This window comes from Conger conger, chromosome 15 (genome assembly GCF_963514075.1).
Source record: "Conger conger chromosome 15, fConCon1.1, whole genome shotgun sequence".
NCBI lineage: Eukaryota > Metazoa > Chordata > Actinopteri > Anguilliformes > Congridae > Conger > Conger conger.
The window spans coordinates 28,564,083-28,584,245 of NC_083774.1; positions in this window are offsets into that span (position 1 = coordinate 28,564,083).

Sequence of the window (20,163 nt, forward strand, 5' to 3'; positions counted from 1 at the left end):
TTCTGGGGAAATGATGGGAATGCACATGGTTAAGATGGAGGATGCTTCCAGGGCTGGGTCCTTCTGCGCACTCATCCCTGCTGATGGTTGTGCACTTTGTTGTACGTCGCTCTGGATAAGAGCATCTGCCAAACGCCTGTAATGTAATGCAATGTACTTGCTGTGGAAAGGAACTTCACCTAGTTTGTACAAACACACAAAAGTGAACTTGGCATTGCTGGCCGATCTAGCCGAGATGCACTTACAAAAGTGCCGATTGCCTGAAATTGGTCTAAAGTACCACATGGAAGACTGCACTGACTGTACCCGGTCTCCTTGTGCCATTGTGTTCCCTTCTGTTTTCTTACAGCACTAAATAAATTAAAGCAAATTTGAAATCAATGTCCATCTGTCGAAGTTTCTGCTCCTTCCGCAGCTGTTGTTCTGTTCCGAGTTTGGCGTGGCAAACGTCACTTCTGCATCTTGGTTACCCCAAGAATCTGAGCCCCCACTGGTGCGGATCGTCAACAAATGAACAGTTCCCAGTCACAAGGAGTAGGTTATACACACTTACGTACGTACGTGGCGCCATGTCCATCTTAGGGAGTTCTCCTCCTTATGAAACGTACTCCCATAGATATGTTACCCTCACAGTTATCTTATCGTCTAGGCCCGTTGTTTTTATCCGTGGAGATACGCACCTTGTGGGACGAGGCGCACCGCGGTTTGGAGACCGGAGACGCTAGCGCTAACGGCCGTGTGCTAGTCTGTGCTGAAGGCTTTGTCTGCCTCTGTGAATAATTCACCATTTTCAGTCAGTGGCAGTGCGCACGGCTGTGTCGCTCGCTCTCTGTAGAGAGGAAGGAACCGCTCTCTTTGTGCTGGGAGTTCCTGCAGCCAGGAACGGGATGGGGGGGGTGGGGGGATTCTCACGTCGCGCTCTGGGAGTTCAGGAAGGGGCGACGCTGAGGAGCGTGCGTGTGCGATGAAACGGAGTCCCTTCGGTGAACCCGAAGCACTGCTCCTGCTCCCCTCCTCTTTTCGCTTTCTGAAATTAGAACAGCCCTCCCCAGCCGCAGCGGTAAAACAAACCCATTTAGAGACTGTATCGCTGGGGAATTTGGCTGCGGTCCAGGTGCCTGTCAACTCACCTATGCCTAGGACTAGTACTCCTAATTCTCCCACCTCCCCTCCTCGCCCACACCCCATCTCATCTCATACAGTCTGTATACACTTCTGTGCCTTATTCTCGTAATTATGATGTTTCCCTCGGAAGACCCCTCCTGATAAAACTGCCAAGCAAACCCGCAATGATAACGATCTGGAGGATGTGAAGGGTCTCTGGGAGGAGTGGTAGTCGGCAAGTAGGACTACAGCACGATTCCTGAGATTAAAAGAACAAAACGATGTTATCGGATAAAAAGCTGTGTGCTGGATGCAATCGGCACACCTCCTCACTGCGTCTTTCTGGATTGGTGGGCCTCGACAATTACCCCGCCAAATTCGATCGGAGGCCAATCTTATCCGCGCTTGCGAAACAAAGTGTACCTTTGGGAGTCCCGAGCCGTCGCGCACAGCAAACAAGGTTAAAGCTGTACACAGGCTCGCTTAAATTAAACACTTAATGGCGGGACACGCTTCCGCCGCTTGAGAGCGGGCGGGAGTCTCGGTAACTGCGATTTTCGGGGAGGGAGAGGTCAGGTTACCGAGAAACCTTGTCGAGTTTAATGCTAATGCCGTCCCCGGCTCCCAGTGTAATTTTCCTCCTGCAAAGCGGCACCCATTTTCCATAATTGCCTGAGAAGTGCGTTTCCACCGTTTGGCGAATTCACATCTCAGAACATGGACGTTTAATTCCGCTTCAACGGCCTCTGCGGTTTTTGCCTTGGCGGGGGGGCCTTGTAAGTTCAAATGCGCCCCCAGAGGCAGAGGTGGACCGGGGGGCACACTTCACCCCAAAGCTGCCAGAGCATTTGCCGGGAGGTGTGCTTCTCTGGAAAGCCGTACTTTTAATTACCCGCATTCGGTGCAGTAAATAAACGCTGCAAATTGGCCAGCTGTAGCATCTGTTACATTGCGCTTTTACAGAACACCGTCTGTGACCGCAATGACTGCACCATTGGCGATACTCTTTTAGTGAGCACGGAGGTTGTACGCAAGTAAATAACAGGGCATCGCCATCGACTTGCATACAATGGGACAGCCTGTAGCCTAGTGGCTAAGGTGCTTGACTGGGAGCCGGTGGTTGAAGCCCCAATGCAGTCATAATAAGATCTACACAGCTGTTGGGCCCTTGAGCAAGGCCCTTAACCCCACATTGCTCCAGGAGGGATCAACTGTAAGTCCCTGAGGATGAAAGTGTCAGCTAAATAACACATTAAGTAAGGAAGTGCAGAGCGTGGGGATGTTCAATTGTGCTTATCAGCACAAAGGCTTCCGGCGGATTCTGTGGAACAGGTTGAGCGTGTATGTGCCCGGCTGCTGGTGTGCTTTAGACTGGAGATGGTGCGGGAGCAGTTGGATATCGATCAGTGACTGCAGGAAGGAGTGCCCCCCCTCCCCACCCCTCTTGCCCATGCTCTTCATTTGAGGTAAACAAAGGCAGGGTGCACGGACAATCAATGCCTTCCATTAGCCGGACCTTTCCGAAGAGACGGTCGGGACGAGCCAGGAAAAGGCCCAGGCAAAGAGCTCCACGGGGGAACCGGTCGACCTTTAACCCCCCCGTGGCTGACCTTTCCCCACAGAGGGCTGGCCGGAGCTACGCCGGTGCTAGTAAGTATGGAGATGCCTGAAATTCCCCCTTATGCCTGTGCTTGCGTTTGCATAGTTGGCTTACCACAGCCGATGTTGTCTTTTCGCATCACATCAAGTTGACAGTGTTTTTAATTGGAGCTTTCCCGTCGCTGTATAAAGTGTTTTTCCTTTTTCCCCCAGACTCCAAAGCGTTGTTTATCTCAGAGGCATAAATAAGGTTTCATATGCCAGAAAGACTCTCACAAATAACGGATGACCCTGGGTGTAAGAGAATTGACCGATGGAAACTGTTATTATGCCAGTATCGGTATTTGGAGGGTCCTGTAAATGGAATTTCAGTTGCCTGGATACATTTACTTTAAAAGCAGTATTGACTGCTGCACTCCAAGAAGCCACAATGGACTGCACTGATACACTTATTTTTTTCTGGATATCTTTTTTTAAATGACCATTTGAACCAAATTTCAGTTTACCGATGCACTCAGGAGGATCGCTTCTTCGACTATCACGGAAACCCATTACACAACTTATTTGTAATCTTTATTAATACGTTTATTATTTATTGAATCAGAGTTGTTTACCATGAGAGATTAGGGACTTCTACAGCTATCTTCAGTGAATAAGTTATGCATGTATTTTCCCAAGCCTGCCAAGGAACTAGACTTCAGGGATCATCTTTCATGCCAAAAGGAAATTGAATAAATTCATAAACCAGTATGTAGTTTTTTAATAGTAATAAAAAATGTGAAATCTCACTTTTTCCCCTCCGATACAGAACGCCCACTTGTATTTGTAGGTCTGTCTTGTTGCTGTACGTGCTCCATAAATTCAAGAACATGCAAAACAGGTACGTGGCGCCAGACAGAAGAGTAGACTTCATACGCAGATGGCACAGACGGACTGCGGGAGCCCAGTTGAGTTGGCGGGATTATTCAGGAAAGATGTTGCTGACAATCCCGCCAACTGAATCCCTCCCTCACTGGGCAGCCGGTCACACGCTGGCTTGCAGGGCCGTCTGCCGTAGCTGCGACGGGAACATTCCGGATTCCGCTCAGGCCACAGGCCGCATCCGAACCCCGGACTCCCGACGCCTGACCAGGATGAGCCACACCGCAGTCCTCATTCTGTTATTCAACTACAGTGGACACCATGGGCAACTATTTGACATCGTAGCCTTACACTTAAAGTGGAGAGGTCAGATTCGTGGAGCTGGAAAGTTGGACGCCTGGCATTCGGCAGCTGCTGCTGTCGGATTTTTGTTATGATTTTGGTCGTTTTGATTTGGGTGGTCTGTGGTCCGGATAACTGTTGGCCTCAACACACCACCCTCCATCACCAGGCTCACTCACCGCTTTCAGGCAGACTGTAGCAACTCTCCCAATTTCTGGAAAACACCACCAGCAATACAGCACTGCCACAAACCGTTATGAGTCGGTTAGAATGTGTAATTCTAGAATCGTCCGGGTTGTTCCCTGGCTGTGGGCTGATGCTTTTCCTGACTCCCGAGTTTAATCATGCAGTTATTGGTGAACCAATTAGTCTGTGCATGAAGGATATTAGCAACAGATGGTGTTTCTTATTGAACTCAAAGCTGTGCACACACACTTTAACATCCTGTGACAAATTGGCCGCTTGCCATTTATAGACAGTCAAGTAAGGGGAACATTATACTCCTCCGAGCTCTTAGCTCCAGAGTGCCACAGCAGAATTTGCCGGATGTCCGGTAATTCTCATGGCAGATAGCAATATCTCAACAGTCCACACGTGGAAATAAAGAAGCAAGAATGTACACTCACTGACCACTTTATCAGGTATGTATTAGACTTATTTTTTGACTTATTGGTCTTCTGCTGCTGTAGCCTGTTCACAGAGATGCTCTTCTGCATACCACTGCTGTTATGCGTGGTTGTTTACTGTCACCTTCCTGTCAGCATTGACCAGTCTGGCCCTCCTCCTCTGAACTCTCTCATTATGAGGAACTGCTGCTCACTGTTTGTTTTTTGTTTTTCGCATGATTCTAGAGACTGTTGTAGGCGAAATCCCAGGAGATCAGCAGTTTCTGAGATACCCAAACCACCCTGTCTGACACCAATCACCATTCCACCATCAAAGTCATTTTGATCACGTTTCTTCTGCCATTTGGTCTGAAAAACCGCTGATGCTCTTGACCATGTCTCCATGCTTTTATGAATTTAATTTCTGCCACATAATTGGCTGATAAAATATTTGCATTAACAAGCTGGCGTACAGGTCTGCCTAATACAGTGCTCACTGAGAGTATACAGATTCTAGGAAGGTTAAGGTGTTCCCGTAAAATTGAGCGGTACAAAGTGGCAACACGGTTGCTGGTGCATTGTGGGTACTGAGACTGAGGCAGATGACTGACACACGGCCAGTGCCTGCCCAGGCATGTGCAGGTGACAGGTATGCAAGCGCACGCTCTTCCCTCAGTCTCGGCTGTGCACAGAGCCGTGTACAGAGGTGAAAGTCGAGACGTCGCCTCGAATACAGCAGACCAGCTTTGATTCCCGCTTTGCAAGTCTCAGAGAGGAAGTGGGGCGCTCTGTGGGGCTGCTCTGTTTCCTGGAGGGCAAACCAGACTCCAAAAACTAAGGGGAGGAGGAAGGGGAGAGTTAACCACGCGCGCATTCACGCACACACATACATACACAGACACACAGACACACATACGCGCGCACACACGCGCACACACACAGACCTCAGCGCCAGGTACAGCACAATAAAAAAGAACAGTGGGGAACTCTGGGCTATAACCTGTGTTGGGGGGAGGGGGGTGAAGACAGAGGGAGAGCACAAGAGGGATAGGGAGGAGGGGAGATGTGGAGACAAAGAATGAGAGAGAGGAGAGGCAAAGAGGATGAATGAGAGAGTAAAAGGCTCAGGTTTTTTTCTAGGTTCAGTTATTTGTTTTTGAAGAATATCCCAATACCCCCCTTTTATTGGGATATTCTTCAAAAACAAATGACTGAACTCGAAAAAACAACAACAACAAAAAACAAACCCAAACAACATCGAGAGGCAGAGAGGCAGAAACGGAGAGGAGAGAGGGGAAAAAAGGATGAGGAGACAGAATGAGATGAGACAGGCATAGAGAAGGAGAGTCAAAGGCAGGAGAGGAGGAGGAGGAGAAGAGAGTGCACAAGGGAGGAGGGAGAAAGGTAGGGAGGGGGAGAGAGGAGGAGAGACACAAAGAGAGAAGTAGCAGGTGGAGGGAGAGAGAAGGGAGCAGACACAAAGAGAGAGGGATAGGCGGGGCTCTCTCTCTCTCTGCTGTGCTTTTGGAAATTCCGCAGACCGGGGAGGAGGAGCAGCATCGACCGACTTCGTTCAGGAACAGAGGAACCAGAAACGCTTCAGCAACTCATCCGCCTGCAGACAGCCCGCTGGCTGAGGTCAACGGCCAAGGCTGCACGGTGCCACCAGGGGCCCGCAAACAGGGTCCCATTCCCTGAAAACTCTGTGGAGGCCGTGTCCAGCTCAGGCGCTAAGGCCCACACGCACAAGGCGGATATTTTTGGCGAGGTGCAGGATGGGGTCAGACAGGGCGAGAGGCTTGCGTCGCGCACATTCATAAAGCCGGCAGCCAGAGAGACCCTCGTTAGTCACAGAGCTATGCAGCGGGACAGGTGATCTGGAGCCAAAATGGAGACAACTCTCCCCAGCACACAGGAAGGGTGAGAAGGCGGCTGGATCAACGTGGCCTGCCGCAACAACATAAAAATCTCCCTACCCCAAGAAGTGGACTTCTCCTTCCCTGAAATGCAGCTCCCACCCAACAGGAAGAGCCTGCTATTTTACATCGACAGCCTGTCACCCCCCCCAAAAAAAAAAATATATATATACACTACTGTGCAAAAGTCTTAGGCACCTGTATAACATTCTGCACAAAAATTCTTTCAAAAATAATTGAATGAATCAAATATTAAATAAATATTAAATAAACATACAATACATTTTACATTACATTTGAGTAATTTGGCAGAATAGCTAAAAACTTAATCGAATCAATATTTGTTGTGACCACCCTTCGGCGTTAAAATGGCATCACTAGCCAACGCTGTCCAGCAGTTCTGTAAGACAATCAGCAGGGAAGTTGTTCCAAGCATGTTGGAGAACTTGCCACAGTTCTTTGGTTGGCTCCTTGCTTCTGATCTCAGACAGCCTTGATCAAGTTTTTATGTAAAAAGTAGTCAATTGCTTACAGTAATATGTTCCTTTTTTAAATTAAATACAAAAATGTCTCTGTAAAATTAAATATTTTGGAAAATGAATATTTGGAAATCTCAAATGTGTTCTTTTATAGTAACCCACATAAAAAATAAACATATATATATATATATATATATATATATGTTTATATTTTATGTGGGTTACAAAGTCTAGGGTGCCTAAGACTTCTGCACAGTACTGTATATGATTTGATCACCTGCAGCTGCAAGCATTGCATTTTTTACATTTTATGATTTTGGCCAAAGCAAATTGCATAAATGTAATGTTTAACAAAAAAAATATGGATAAAGGTTTGGCTGCATATTTCCAAGGTAAAAGCAATCGCCTTTGAAAGAGGCTTACCCCAGTAGGTCAGCCATTTTGGTTTCCCCCTGCTCCTTTTGCAGTTGCCCTTCTTCAGTTTTGTTCTCCGCCGCTCTGTTCCCAGGCAGAGACCCACTGTGACGGAGTGAAAGCGGTGCACTTGACAAATCGCCCTCTCTGTTCTGCGGTGAGTCACTGTGCCTCTCCAACGCTCCCTGTCGCCGTCCCCCACACACTGCATTCATGGAGGGCCTCGGTGCCCGACCCCGTCCCCCCGGAGATCTGCAGTTCATTTCAACTCTAATCTGGCACGCCTGGCTCACGTTCAAAATGTAGCAAAATCTTTATTTAAATGGAAAAGGTGGTGTCGTGCATCGTGTTGCTAACCGTGGGCGAACGGACTTTACGGCAAACCCGCTACTATATTCACTGAAGGTAGCTGTAGAAGTCCCTAATCTCTCATGGTAAACAACTCTGATTCAAGAAATAATAAACATATTAATAAAGATTGTAAAGAAGTTGTGTTTGCTACTATAGCGTCTGAGCATTCTGTGCATTCTCCTGGCTTTAAGGCATAGGCCACCGTCATTACCGATTCGGGCTACATCATCAATTGGGAGCAAACATACCTTAAACCTGTTGCAAGACATTCCACACAGTTGAGAGGAAATGTATCGTTCAACCTGGAAACCGTAGCAAAACATTTTCCAATTGAACGTGCCCCGATTCTATTGATTACCTCAACAAGATCTCAAGCTGTTGATTGAGGTGAGCTCTTTCAGGGTCGGAGTGACAACCTACAGGTCAGTAGATCTCCAGGAACAGGGTTGGGAAGCCAACCTTTGTAACCTCGCTGACTCTCCGTGTTATAAATTTGGAGATCCTGAGCAAACTGCACTACTGTGACAAAAGAGAACCACTTGCTACAGTGTGGGAAGAGTGGGGGTGAGATTTGGAAGGGGGCCAGGGCTATCCCTTTTCACAGCTCTAACCTGGAGGCACAAAGGAGACAGGGACAGGAAACTGCATGGGACATTCAAATGAAAGGGAACGGTTCTGGGCCTCAGATAGCTTTTGCTAGCATTGGTGGGGGACTGATCATAGACGGTAGAAAAATATGGATCAAGTGTCTGACAAGTCACCCACTGCCCAGCCAACCATGGAACTCAAGTTTACTGGCGCCTCCATGTTGTAAGATCTGGAGCCAGAGACTGTGCACTAGGGAAGCCGAGTGCACTTCCTCCACTATGCAGGTAAGATTGAGCGTCATAATCCGTCCCCGATTTGTCCACTAGTATTGCTGTACTGTCCTAATAACACAATAAGTTTTAAAAAACCGGCACACGGGGAGAGACTAGACGAAGAAAAAACATTTTCTTGGGGGGAAAAATGTACTTTATATGTTGTCTGCAATTGTACCATTCACATTACGTTGAAAAACGGGTCTGAACGACCTAAACTGGAGCCAACAGCGGTGGCTGTAGTGAGCACCGTCTCTCAGCATGACCAGAAAATGAGCTTCAAAAAAAGAAGCCCGGTTTTGGCTGCTCGGGACTGACCCATCTCGGGCAATCACGGACAATCAGAGCGTTAATGCTTCGGGGAGGAAAGTGGCTCTCTCTGCTCCGCGGGCCCGGGTGCATTATCGCTGATGGAGGCAGGAGGCCCTGCAGGAGCAGAACGTCTATAGGAGCAAATCGCATTTAGAGGCTGGAGGGGCGCGGCGCTGAAATGCAGCGGAGATATTGACTGGAGGAGAACGCATTTCAGTAATGGCGTCTGCCATCGTTACATTATTCATTTCTTTAACGGAGAACTGTCCGCGCGCGGCCGCGTTATCCGTTTAAACCGCCGGACCGGCCTGCCAGAGGGACTCAGGCGGAGGCCCTGCGTCAGAGGATTGACAGCGGTGCCCGGGGCCTGGGTTTTTCACTCACAGCACACGGGTGTAGATGCTGAAAATGCTGAGACTCGACAAAAAAACACAGCATTTTCTGTACAATGGCGCGCGCTGAACAAAATTTGATCAAAAACGAAGTACAATAGGTAAGATTGCGTTCAAATATCGTTACAAGACCATTGTAAATCCCTTCCTGTCACTGAAAAAGGCTCACTGACAAGTTGACTTACTCTCTGCCTGCGTTTATAGTCCTTAAATTCTGGTTTCAAAATATACAGTTGACGGACCGGACCAACACTGTACTAAAACATTGTACAGCAGTACAATAATTAAAACTGAAAATTGGTTCAAATTGCCACAGCCAATGGTGTGGGGGGGGATCACCGTCACAGGGAAGGGGGAGGGATAAACAGCGCTGTGAGCATTTGTTGCTGCTATTCCTCTCTTGACCGTTCGGAGTCCGAAATTACCTATTGCACCTTTAAGTAAAAAGAAAAAAATAATTTCACTCTACTGTTCCCATACCTTTAGAGGGCACTGCATTATTACCATTAAGGCAATGTTTTTGTTCTTTTTTTCTGAGGTGCTTACTTAATTTACTTAAATTTTGGAAGCGACTTCCGTTCCCACCATTAGTTTTGAGATGAAAGTGCTTTCAGACAAAGCTCACTGAAGGTCACACCTGAAGAGAAGGTTGCTGCCAGGATTATATTCATCTGCACACTGGCACCAGTCGTGGAGGTTTGAGTGATGAATGTTCACCCGTCCCACAATGCACTGAAGTGCGGGGGAAACTCTACCTGAGCCGATAAAGCCCAGAATGCCGAGCTCCTCCAGAGCACAGCGGCCAGTCCTCCGCTGCAATAAAAGAGAGGCTAAAAATAAACTCCAAACAGCGTGTGGCGTTTCCGGCAATCCCCTGCCCGTAACAGTCACTGATTAATTCGATGCTGGGTTTCTGAAGTTTCCGGAAGCTTCGGGGAGTACAGGAGGGCTTGTGCATCGGGGCAGTCGTTGCCCACTTTACAGGGGGTCCCTAACCGCACCGTGTCAGCATTTATCCTGCGACGTGACTTTGTAACGGTCTGGCGCCCAGCGTAATAACATCCCCTGGTCTGAATGACCTTCCTGTCTTTACTGGTCACGATGGAAGAGGGGTGAGGTTTTCATATAAGGAACAAAGAGGACCCTTTGTTCAAAATCATGACATAATCGTGATGTAACTGCCACTGCAGAATTCTGCCTAACAATGCCTTTGTAGCGGACTGCAAACAAACACCTGGTTGGGGGGGGGGGGTGCTAATCTCCATGAATGTAAAGATATGCAAATACATCAAGCATGAAATTCACTTTTAATTTGTATTTAAGTACCAACTAATGTATTAGTTGCATGAATACTTAAACATTAGCAAGCCCCCAGATAAACATTGCATAATAACTTTAATATATATATTATATATTATATTTTATCTTGGAAATATGCAGCCAAACCTTTATCCATTTTTAATATACGTTTACCTTAATGTGCCAAAATGAACATTGAAGTAAACAGTTATTAACAAATGTAAGTGTTAACATTAATTAATGATGTACTATACAAATATACAAAGCTGTTTGTTAATGTTAACGCCAATCGGTGTAAAGTCTTATCCACATTTTAACATGTTAACCTTACTGTAAAATGTCATCCACATTTTAACATGTTAACCTTACTGTAAAGTAAAGTGAAGTCTGTATGCTTTAGCCTAGCGCTGCATTATTTATTGAATGTACATATGAAGGTCTCTGGATGAGGAAGGGAGAGCAGCATGCCTACACACTATGAAAGCGGCTGCTTTGTGATTTCATGTGTAACACTTCCGCCTGCACACTACACTTCAGATTGAAGATATTCTCAAAAGCACTATCAGATGTGGGTGTGTCCAGACAAGGTATTTTCATTGGTCAGTACTATTAAAAATATATAATTTAAACACCAATATCACATCAGGGGGCAAACCGATCATCGTGACAGACCTCGACAAGCACAGGGAGAGCGAGGGAGAGCGAGGGAGAGCAAGAGCGAGGGAGAGAGAGGGAGAGCAAGAGTGAGGGAGAGCGAGGGAGAGCAAGAGCGAGGGAGAGCGAGGGAGAACAAGAGCGAGGGAGAGAGGGAGAGCGAGGGAGAGCAAGAGCGAGGGAGAGCGAGCGAGGGAGAGCAAGCGAGAGAGCAAGACAGATAGGGCGAGGGAGAGAGTGAGGGACAACAAGGGAGAGCAAGGGAGAGAGAGCGAGGGAGCGAGAGCAAGCAAGAGAGCAAGACAGATAGGGCAGGGGAGAGAGAGCAAGGGAGAGAGTGAGGGACAGCAAGGGAGAGAGAGCAAGGGAGAGAGTGAGGGACAGCAAGGGAGAGAGAGCGAGTGAGACAGCAAGACAGATAGATTGAGGGAGAGAGAGAGAGCTAGGGAGACAGCAAGGGGGAGAGAGCGAGGGAGAGAGCGGGGGAGAGAGGGAGAGAGTGAGCGAGGGAGAGACAGAGAGCGAGGGAGAGAGAGAGAGCGGGGGAGAGAGGGAGAGAGTGAGCGAGGGAGAGACAGAGAGCGAGGGAGAGACAGAGGGAGACAGAGAGAGCGCGAATGAAAAAGAAATCAACATTTGCCAACATTACCTTGGACAGAAAAGTAAATAAGTACTTTAACAAACTCTATTTGGCAAGTTACTTTTGGCATTTGGAGAACTTCCCAAACAGTGAGAGAGGGGAAAAAAGAATTCTTGCTTTTATTTGTTAGTCAAAGCAAAGTACAAATAGTGATTGAATCTATGGCAGTCCCTTAGGCAACCAGAAACACCACCAGAGATTGTGGGATCGAGTTCCAGGTCAGATACGCACTCGACGGAGGCGTTCACAGAAGTCACTCTGAATTGACCACCATCTTCATTAGTCACACCCCGTTAGCCATCTTAATTACCATTATCTGTGGGACCGCAAGCCACAGCTCCGGAATTGATCAATCGCACCAATGACGAGGAGGACAGGGGTCGATTGAGGAAAACCACACCTGACCAATCGGGTTCAATTACTCCAAACACAAATGGCCTCATTGGCCAGGGTCTTAGAAGCAGCACAGTCCCAACTGCGACACAGGAAAAAAAGAACACAAACAGCCACAGGCCATAGATTATGCGGCTATGTGGTGCACTTCCTGTTGTGCTTATACAACCGCAGGTGTCAAACTCCAGTGCTGGAGGGCCGCAGGGTCTGCTGGTTTTCTGGATGTTCTCAGCACAAGTGGTTCATTTAAGTCTTTGATTGGCTGAAGAATCTACATACCTTGTTTTTAATGCCTTAACTGAGAGCTGATGGAAAATAAACCACAAAAACCTGATATTGCAGCCCCTTGGGAACTAAGTATGACACCCCTGACATAGACAGTAATTTGAGCTAATCCTGGGCAGGCCAGGTAAAATGTGCGGCCTTTGCAGCGGACATTAAAATGCATTTAGTAAGGTGTAGTTAGGCAACCCTGGTCCTGGAGTGCCATTTCTGGTGTTCCATCTGAGCTTAATCACAAGAGTTTGATGGATGATTAATGGTCTGAGGCTGAATATTCTGAATGGTCAAAGTGCCTCCAGCACATTGACTCCTGCGTTTGTAAAAACCTGATTGAGTTCAACGAATTAAAAGGAATCCAGTCATGTAGTTATATTACATTACATTACATTACATTAATGGCATTTGGCAGTTATAGGCACAGATGGAGCAAAAACCAGGACCATCTCTCACACTCCAGAACCTGGGTTGCCTATCCCTGGTGTACACAGACCTGCTAATGTTGGTCGGAAGGTTTGAGGGTAACTGGTGTCACCACAACCGTTTAGCCAAGTTCTGACAAACCCACTCCTCTGCTCGCTGGTGGGAAACATTTGGCGATTTGACCCCCGCAGACAGGGTTCAGCGAGTTCCTTTTTTAGGACGACGCGAAACCGACACATGCATTATACATGTGACGCCGTCCGTTCCGTAAACCGTCTCTGAACGGGAGCGCGGGCGGGCGTGCCGGCCGGCAGGGACAGCCCGTACAGTACATCCTGAGAGCCTCCCGGCGCGCCGTCGTCTGGAGAACTCCGGTGGAGCAGAAAACCGCGCGGATGCAGAATGTCTATTTTCATACCGCCGCGTCGCGTCTGGTTCCCGGGACGGCACGCAAACCGCCGGTCTGAAAGGAGCCAGCGTCATCGAAGTGACAAGGAGAGGCAGCGGGCGCGACTTCGCTCTCGGTCGGAGGGACGCCCGTCCCGTCTCCCCCCGGCGAGGAGGCACGGACGCCAGCCGGAAGCGATTTGCATGTGAAAAGGGGCCACAGGCACAGGTCGGAGGGGACGTTTGCGAGAGCTTCCTTCGCGACTGAACCTGGATACCTCCGGGGGGCCAGTGAGAGAGCTCCTTTGTCGAGTTGGTCTCAGCAACCCAACTGCATGCATTTCTAACAGTTGCCCCTCCCCCTTCCTCCCATCTGTTCAACCTTTCCTCTGCTGACTGTACCTGTCACCAGTAATACACTCCTCCACTCCAGCACATGTTAGTCCTTACTTGCTGCTTTGGTACAGCCTCCGCATGGTTAGGCTAGTGCCAATACAAAACGGGTGTAAGGCAAAAAGTTACAGTAAGTATATTTCCTGTGTGCATACGGGCAATTACAGCGTTATGGATATGACATTTGGACACAAAATTACAAACAAAATCTCCCTCTGAAAAAATTACTCTTCTTACGTGATAAAAATGTTAATGCATATTATCACAGCACCCACTTGGACACAGTTTTGACATTGAAGAAAACCATTTGAAATGAAAATGCATTGATTTCAATAGTAATGGGACTAATAAATACATTTTTAAGCATTTGTCGTGCTCAGGTCGACATTACTGTGGAATTGCCCATATAAAGCGGAGGACATCTTCCTTTAAAATGTATGGAATGACTTCAGGGTAAAGGGAAGCAGGGAAACGAAAGAGTAGATTGTAAAGATATGCTCATTATATTTAGCAAAATGTATGCATATAATTGGAATTAGTATACTTTCCGGTATATTATGAAGTGCAGAACTACTTGATAAAGAATTTATTCATTTTCAAGGGTATTGAGGGAAAAGAGGCTTTAAGAATAGTTGGAGTTACTGTGAAGCGTCCATTAACATCCTCTAGCTGAACCAAGGTAACGCCATACGACAGGAGGGATTCCAGGCGGCTCGTCCTATTAAGGCAGTGCTCTGACACGTGGGTGGGGCTTGTGGTCTAGTGCCGAATCCTGGTCGAGCTAGCGTGACTCCCAATTAGCCGTAGCACTGGGGAGAGTGGCAGTTCAGCTGCAGTGGCATCTGGGTCTTGCCGCTCAACAACAACCACCTCGGGTCAATTGGGCAGATGCCTGGACTCCTGAAACGGCCTCTCCCGCATTAACACCTGTGCAAGCGGCTCGAGAGCACTGTGCTGGAGGATGGGTGATCTGCTGGACTGGAGTGTAAACAAGCAGCGACTGACATCACACAAGGTAGCACTAAACAGCCCCCCCTCCCCCCCCAAAAGAAAACACGCACAGGAGCCATGAAGGGCAATGAGCAAAATAATCAGATGAAGAGATTCAAAATGATTTTCGCTAAAGATTAAGCTAAATATGAATTGGTTTAATTTCTTACGTTGCAGCATCTAAGGTATTTCCCAAAGCTCCACAGTACAGGACATGTATTTCTCTTGGAAATTTCAGTTAAGGAAACTTTGAATCAGCCTTGTGCTGGATCATCAATCATGTACATAACCCAAGAATGTTTACAAACATTTTTTGGAAAATAAATACACAATTATAATTTTTTTAAAGATAAGGATTGCAAGTGTTTTATATTGCAGTTTTTTATATCAGTGAGGTAACAGATACTCAAGGTGCTGAGAATGAACCTGCAATTTAGTCGCACCATTGCATTTTCATAACTGCCAACTGTTGCCACGGAAACGGTATAGTCTTTCCTCTCTGGCTTCCTGCTACACCAGTAGATCAAGGCACCCTTCCACAGAGCAGAAGAGGCTTCTAGCCAGACCTCACCCAAACCCACCCGTAGACGGCAGACCTATAATAATACATAATAGTAGAGTAATAGATAATAGAGTTCAAATCATTTACTGTGCTCAACTGATTTGCCTGGTGCAATTGAGCCAACCAAGAGGACCAGAAGGCAGAGTTTGTACTTTGAGAGTATTTCATAGGTTCCAATACACCAATACACAAGACCCAGCTCAGGTAGGTGCCAAGCCCAATATGAAGTGGCTCCACCAAAATCCACCAAGGGGTTTTGAGAATTTAGTATAATTTAGTATGGTTTTAATAGGGGCTCAAGACAATATTAAAGCTGCAGTTTTGATTAGTTGAAAAGGTATAAGGTCGAGAGTGAGATACGGCACTCCCGGGACTGATAGGGTAAAAGGACCTGTGGATGGCGGTGCCCAGTGTTTCATCTGTGCCAGCCAGAGGGTTTCAGTTCTTCTCCTCCTCTCCACATGTTTCTCCGTCCATCCCCGAGTGCCTGTCGGCAGGGCAACAGGGATCAGACATGGTCGTGCTCCCACGTACTTTGCTCCCTGAGGTCTCCGTGCGGTCTTCAGAACGCTCCGCCATTTCGAACACAAACTGCGCCACATGTAACTGGAGACCAAGAGCAAAACTCTGAACAAATATTGGGGTTTTGTAGATGATTTTGTAGATGACAATTGAGATGCAGTTCTGCAGTTTTGCATTTAAATAGCTATTTCTTGCTCACTAGACACTAGACCTCGGTCAATTACGTAATCGTTTTGGATTCAAATACTCTCCTACGCTTTACTGAGTTTGTCTGGTGTATTGGAGCCCATGAAATACTCTTAAAAAGTACAGGTTTGATTCTCAGGTGGGGCACTGCCATGCCCTTGAGCCAAGATTCATTTAATATTCTATATTTCTTACCAATACTGAATTGCATCAATAAATATCCAGCAGTATTGTAAAGGAGTTTATATAAAGAATGTAAACGTAAGTGCTTCCACTATGTATATTCCTGGACTGAGAGAAGGAGAATCGAAACTACTAAAAAAAATTGCAGCACAGTACCCTTTAAAATGACAGGACTAAAAATAAATGTATATTGTGATCCAGTGTTAGGTAGGACATGGCAGCAACACTAAAAGGATTTTTATTTATGTTATAAAATATGTATGCGGTACATGTTTATTTTGAGTGCAGCTCCTCTCTTTGAACGGTTTGAGGACAGGGGAGGACAGGACAGCCTGCTCTGCCAAGCTCCGTCAAGAGTTCTGCAATGTTCCAGAACATTCCATACGTCCACATTCATCTGAAGGGCCCTGTAGCTACAACCACAGAGATTCTGTGTTCTGTGAGCTTTCCGAAGGACTCCGTTAGACAGAATGTGGTTGTTTAAAGCCCTTGTGTTACCTTATTAGGGTGCCTACATCCAGGAACTAACAGAGCTCACATTTCCACATATGATTCAATTAAGTTTTATTTGTGCTAAGACGTTTTACAGAGTAGCAGAAGAGCAAAAGCCAGACCTCAACCCACAAAATAGCCAGCAGGTGAAGTCAAAAACTCCCTAGTGGGGAGACATGATCTCAGGGGTGAGAGGGGGAGTGCATTCTCTGCTGGCCGGCAATGGTAGCTGGTAGATGGACACAACAGAAATCCATACTAAGAAATCAAATGGTTTGGACAGGTCACAGTCTGGCAATATACCATCCCGTTGTAGGTATACAGTGGAATATGTGCTTAAAGCCAGCCGTACAACTGAAACGGCCCTTGTCCGGAACAGCTAGCCCTCCATATCACAAAAGCAGCATCTCGGTGCACTTCACTCATCGCAGTGGGAAACAGCCGGGACCCGATGATGTCATAATTTGGCTAGATGTCCCTCACTCGGCATCGCCCGTCTGATCTCCTGGGACCCCACTGTGCCGGTGCAACAGGACCCCCCCCCCGCACCCCCCCGCCCCCCCCCCTGCGACCCCCCGCCGCTTCAACAGGCGTTCACCGAGCCGCTAATCACGGCGCGCACAACCGGCGCGGAAACTTCTGAGCGCCGCCGATGCTAACCCCCCCCCCCCTCCCTCCCTCCCTCCCTCCCCAACCGCTACGCCCCTCCGCTTAACGAGCGCATGAAAGAGCCGGCGCAGAGGCCATAAAGGAGTGAGACAGCTAACTGCGCTCCGTCAGCTGGGGGTTCACAGTGTGTGTGTGTGTGTGTGTGTGCGCGCACGCGGCTTGCGTAACGACCCCTCCCCTTCCCAATCTCGCTGCGAATAAAGAGCTCTTTGATTACCACATCCCCAAATCCCTCCCGTCCCTCAATCCCTCCCCGGCCCTGCCCGCCCACTCCCGCCTTCCTGGCGGTTGCCGCTACCGCGGCAGAACTGAGCGAGCGGGTCTCAGAGGAAGAGAGGAAACCAGGTGGGGGGTGCAGCCGAATTGCAGACGCTCGCTGGGGGAAGCAGCACGCGTCGGGCCAGGGAGGGAAGGCCGTCCGTCACGTGTCATTAAAGGGGCGTTTTTCAACAAACCGTGTGCGGCTGGTCTGTAACCTCAGGTGCTGACATGGAGAAATGCTGACCTTTAAGGACTTTAAATATTCAACTACCTGAAACCACACGCATACACAAAGGCCTGTAAAATGCACTAGAGGTAAATGCTTAATGATGTACTCTTAGACTTGCTTTGTAGTACAAGTCAGTAGCGTAACTAAAACCAGTCGGGCACCGGTTTGTTTGGTTTGGGTGCACTATATAATACGTCCCGGCCTTTAGTAAGAGGGTGTTATTGTATGGTTTCTCGTGCTGTCCGTCGTGTCGAGTAACACTCCGAAGGTTGCTAAGTGTGCTCAATGTGCTCCTTTAATAAATGTTTGTATTACTGTTGTCATGAATTTTCAGAAATGTTATTTTGGCAAAATATATTCTGTACAATAACTGGATGTCCTACAACTGTTTTTCTAGGTCGCTGTTCCATCGTCTCACTCTGAGCCCCTGCCCCTCAGAGGATCTCTGTGTAGCCCTGTTAATGTCCCTCAGCCAATGAAGGCGGGCGACATTGCTCACCTCTTAGCGACAGTATTAAAATTGAACACAAACAATGACCACTCTTACCCAGCCTTCTCTCCCGCTTCCTCTCCCTGCTGATCAATACAAACTAATGCAATAATTTATCACTGATGGAGGCAGACTAAAAAATGGCATCTTCAGCAAATTACAGAATAAAATATCAATTATAATAAACACACGCTGGGAAAAAAAACAAAACACCAAGGGAAAATTAGGGGCCGTGTAGAAAGCGCTGGATGGAGGTCGTTAAGGCTCACGTTGAGCAGGGGCAGGGCGTTACGGAGCCAAACACATTTTCACTCATCACCGCCCCCCTGGGAGCCCATCCGGAAGACTAATGAAAACAGGATCTCACATCCTGCTACTTCCAGGCCATGGGTCCCACCAGGCATTGATCTCATTCTTAATACACGAAGGGCCATAATCACACATCGCACTGAGATGACCCGCTGGATTTACAACAGTAACTTTTACAAACCCGGCCATGGACGTACATATTTCAACGATGAAGTAAAAACGGAAGGGTTGGCAACCTATAAAACCGAAAGCACAGGCGTCCCTTCGATATCGTCATTCGATGTGAAAACACCAAAGCTATTACATTCATTCACCAGAACACAGCACTGCGCCGTCACTCTGGGCACTAGCCGGGTCACCCTCTTCTGTTCCCGTGATGCGCCCCGGTAGTCTGCGGTTTGTAAACGGATTCTCCTATCATGACTGAAATACCACCCCTGCCCTGCCAGCGACAAATGCGTGCAAATATTAGCCTGCGCTCGCCAGGCCTCAGCTACTTCAATTCAGCCTGACAGCGAATGCCCACCGATCATTCTCCTGGCAGGGGTGCGGAGGATTTATGGTAGGAGTGTTTCGGAAAGGTCACGTTAGCACAGGTGCAGCTTAAAAGCAGATGGCCCGCAGGCGTGCCGCAGTGTGGGGTTCGGAACATAGGTCTTCCAGCCGGGTCTGGATGCGCAGAGCGCATTTCAACACGGATTTCAACAGGACGCGGCGAGCGCGCGTCTTTTCCGAAACGTCCAGATTTACTGAACAAACGCTTCTAAATCCTTTTTATAGCAGATTACTAAACGACAGGGATTAACTGGGTTTCAGCGTTTTTGACAACCGGTCACAGCAGAAGTGAAACCATTTCAAAATCCCCTAGGTCAATTTTGTAACGGTACACTTGGCACACAAGCAAAGGGGTCGTGTGTATGTACGCGCAATATACGTTTATTAAAATGAAGGGGCGGCCTGTAGCGTAGTTGTTAAGGTAAATGACCGGGACACGCAAGGTCGGTGGTTCTAATCCCGGTGTATCCACAATAAGATCTGCACAGCCGTTGGGCCCTTGAGCAAGGCCCTTAACCCTGCATTGCTCCAGGGGAGGATTGTCTCCTGCGTAGTCAAATCAACTGTACGTCGCTCTGGATAAGAGCGTCTGCCAAATGCAATTAATGTAAAAGTACAACTTCAAAGAGCGACCGATATTTTATGGACAATAGGCTATCATCCTAATGTGTGCATAATCTGGCAAAAAGGTAAAAATGTACCTTTAATACACGCTATGCAGGAAAAAGCACAGCAAAGCATTCAAAGGTTAACTCAAAGGTGTTTTGTGTCGGTCTTGATAATAGGAAGTCTACTTGGGAGTCTACCATGTCTACCCATTTCTGTGTACTGTCACAAGTATTGAAAAAATATTCACTGTGGGTCAATAGCAGTGTGCTTAGCTGGAGTCTTAACCGCAGGTTTAAACCACTAGACCACAGAACTGGAATAACTAAATGTTAGTCCACAGCTTTGGATATCTGCTCCAGTTGGTATGCAGATCATTCATCTAGAGGTTTAACATGCGGTTTAA